The sequence below is a fragment of the Cryptomeria japonica genome, chromosome 10 (genome assembly GCF_030272615.1).
Source record: "Cryptomeria japonica chromosome 10, Sugi_1.0, whole genome shotgun sequence".
Lineage (NCBI taxonomy): Eukaryota > Viridiplantae > Streptophyta > Pinopsida > Cupressales > Cupressaceae > Cryptomeria > Cryptomeria japonica.
Window position 1 is genome coordinate 282,093,463 of NC_081414.1, and position 4,499 is coordinate 282,097,961.

Here is a 4,499-nt window from a genome sequence, read left to right on the forward strand (position 1 = left end):
ACAAAAAAATTACTAGTGGTGGTACATTTTTCTTGGGTAAAAGATTGGTTTCTTGGATGAGTAAGAAGCATAATGCAATTTCTTTATCTACAGTAGAGGTTGAATATATTGTTGCTAATAGCAATTGTACTTAGGTGGTATAGATGAAACAGATGTTGAAGGATATCAGAGTTATTTATGATGAGCCTACTATCATATACTGTGATAATTGAAGTGCTATCAACATTTCTAAGAATTTAGTGTTGCATTCAAAGACTAAGCATATATCAATCAAGTTTCATTTCTTGAGAGAAAAAGTAAATGAGAAGAAAGTTAGATTGGAGTATGTATATACAAAGGAAAAAATTAAAGATATCTTCACGAAGCCTTTACCTAAGGATACTTTTGAGTATCTCGGAGAGAAGCTAGGGGTGATTGCCCCTCCTAATGAGAACTAAGATGCATTGAGTTTCATCATACTGGTGGACTTCATAGAGATATCATGTGATTCGGATTCATGAGTGGTGTTTGCTGCTCAGGGGGAGTAGTTAGTGTTGTGGTTTAGTTGTTTAGATTGGTTAGTTTTGATGTTCAGTTATGGGGAGAGAGAGAGAGAGTTTGGCTAAAGGGGGAGAGATTTGTGCAATATGTGTCTTTAGCATTGATGTCAAAGGGGGAGAGAGAATCATGTGAAACATTGTCGTATCATTTGCTATATCTCATGGGGAGATTATTGAGAGTTATGGGGAGATTGTTGATAATTATGGCAAGATTGTTGGTAGTTGAATTCTTTCTTTGCATTAATTATTTTTCACATTCATATGTTGCCATTAATGCCAAAGGGGGAGATTGTTGGATATTATTCAGAAGTTTGCTGAGTGATGTGTTGTCATTGATGTCAACATATTCCTTTGTGTGTTTCAGTGTTGCAGTCAGATTAATTGAGTTGGTTTGGCCAGTGTGTTGTAGATGAGTTATTGTGGATTAAAGGGTTTTGAGATAAGTATCTCTAGTTGATTTAGCTAAAGTTTTAGAGGTTTACATAGTGATTTGATTTAGTTATGAGATCCAGTATTTTGGTTGGTTTCTTAGTTGTTTAGTGTTGATCAATGTTTTTGGATTTTGCTCCGCATTGCTCTACATTGCAATATCTTGGTTTGTAGATTTGGCAGAGTGTTTGGAACATTAATATGTGTCCTCAATTCAAATGTTTTGTGATTTGGAGGTTGGCAAGTGAATCTTTCAGTTTGAAAATCAGTTCAATTTGAAAGTCAGTTAAGTGAGTGTTCTTGAGGTTCAATATAATGATGATAATGATTCTAGTAAAAGGTGTTGGTACAGTTGTTGTTGGTGTAATTCATGATGCTTGTGGATGTTTCTAGATCACGTCTATCCATGTGGATGGTCCGCATTGATCATTTTGCATGTTATGGATGATTTTCCTTATCCAGTGGTGTTCTTCATGTTCTTGGCCAACATGATGATTGTAGTGTGTTGCAGATGTTTGAGGCATAATTATTGGAGGTGTTTATTGTTCAAGGTGTTGGTTTAGGTCCATACTATGTCTTAGTTGACATTGTTTTGGCCCACATGTAATGTTGTAGTGTGTATGGTTATAGCTTTGTAATTTGTGATATGTGTTGAGCTAACCTTGAAAGATAGGTTGACGATATGTATAAATATATATAATAATTATATGAGAGATGTATTTGCGAGTGTATCTGAATGTGTGTGATCAGATAAGTATCCAAAAAAATGTTTTGATCTTTTTAAAGTGTGAAGAAGTGTGGCAGAGAAAATTAGATTATGTGCTTAACCGGAACTATAACCAAATATGAGAAGATACTATTCTATCAGTTCATGATCTTTCAGATGTAATCTGAATTTTTTTGTAAGACAATGAGTGTTCCCAAGGGTTGTAGCCCTCTTTGTTATGTGTTTTGAGCCATGAGCTCTAGGCAGTGTGCCTGAATGCATGTGCATTCATGCATTCCCCATTGTAATATTTCATATACTTCTAACAAGGTATCATCATATTGTGGGTAGGTTCCCACCATGGTTTTTCCCTTAACCGGGCTTTCCATGTCACAAAGCTTGGTGTCATGCATGTTATTAATGTGGTGTTGATTTGTGCTTTCATTATTAATTATCAGATCTAAAATTGTCTTTGAGTTGAATAAAGTTTGTGAGCAAACTGATTCACCCCCCCTCAGTTTGTTGCCTTGTTGTCAACAATATACATATATATACTTATATACGCACACACACACATATATGTATATATACATATATGTATATGTATGTATGTATATATGTGTGTGTGTACATATATATATATATGTACACACACATATACATATACATATATGTGTATGTGTATGTCTACATATATACATATACATATATATATATATATACATATACATATACACATATATATACATACATGTATATGTATGTATATGTATATATATACATGTATATGTATGTATATGTATATATATACATATACATACATATACATGTATGTATATATATGTGTATATGTATATGTATATATATATGTACATATATATATATATATATATGTACATATATATATATATATATGTATATATATATGTACATATATATATATGTACATAAATGTATATATGTATATATATGTATATGTATATATACATGTATGTATACTTGTATATATACATACATGCATACATACATATATGTATGTATATATACATGTATATATACATATATGTATATACGTATATGTGTATATGTATATATGTATATGTATATATATGTATATGTGTATGTATGTATACATACATATATATACATATATTTATGTATATGTATATATATGTATACATGTATATATACATATATATATTTATGTATATGTATATATATGTATACATGTATATATATGTATGTATACATACATGTATATATACATACATGTATATATGTATATATATTGTAAACACAAATCTGTCCAATTAATTAAATGAATATTAAGTATTTATTTGATTATTTAACCATCAGTCAACGGTTAATTAAATTAATATTTAATTAATTCATCCTCAACTTCTTCTCCTATTAACTAAATAAATTGCTCAATTTATTTAAATTAATTCATTAAGCCACACTCTAAATCAATTAAATAAATAAAACACGTTTATTTAATTTAACCCCCTTTCCTCATTTAAATAAATAATAAAATATTTATTTAAATCCCTAAACTACCCCCCCACTTGCATTCTCCTACAAATGCAAGTGGCACTATTTGGTTGAAATAAAGTAATTTTATTTTAATTAAAATCCTATTTTCTCTCACCCACCAAACCCACTTGCATCCTAAACCCATTCTAGATTCTTCTAAACCATTCTTAATTAGCCTAATCACCCTCCCTAATTATTGTCACATTCCTAAAAAACTTGAAGCCACTTCTCAAAGCCTCCAAAGCATTTGAAAAACATTAAAGGCTTTATGTCTTCAACAAGTTAACCCCCAAAGTCTTCCAAACCATTAATAGTTAAACTCAACTCACCCACATGGTTAGAGACTTTCCCTCTAACTCAACCCTCATTTAACTCATGGGTCTATTCAAGCATTCATTGCTTTGACCATGGTTATCCCCACTAACTCTTGCACAAGAGTTTGTCCATTGAATAAAGGCATTATCAAAATCTTTATTCATTCAACTCAAGCCTAACCTTACCTCCCAAGGTAACCTTTAAGTCATCTCAAGCATTTAATGCTTCTTCCCTCTCCCCTCAAGCCATCTCATGTTGACATTTGTTATCTTGGGATTGGGTTGAAAGCCCTCAGATGGATCATAAACCCATCAATCCTTACCCTTGTTGAGATTGTTCAATCTCAACCATCCATTTCTCCATTTTTCCTATAAATAAAGCTCATTTCCTTCTCCAAAAGCATCCACAATCCATAAATCTTTTATGCATCAAACTTATAGTAAATTTGAGAGAGCATTTAGAAGCACTTTTCTTTGTTATTTTGGATAAAATTAACATAGATTAATCAGGTATTTTTCTCATATTTAGTTTGTTTGCATTTGCATAATTAGTCATTTTCATAATCTTGAATCTCCATAAGACATCCATAATAGTGCAAAAAGTTGAGGGCTACACTCATGTGGAACTTGGAGAGGAGAGGAACAAGGGAGGAGCAACTATGAGCATGTTGGAGGGCATCTTGGAGGGTTTTGTTTCATTCCTTCATTTTTGTATGCTTTTCATTATATGTTTTATATCTCTCTTGATATACATGTTTAGGATTATAGTTTCATTTCTCTTTCATTTTTTATTGTTACTAACAATACTAATGACCTTGTCTTATGTTCCTATGCATCCTTTTTAGCGTGCATCATTTGGTGAACCCGACATGAATCGAACATGTAGCCTTCTGATTTAAAAAAAACTTTTATGTTTGTGATTTTCATAAATTTCCACACACAGGTTGTGCTTTAGCGCTATTGACACGCATTTTAGCG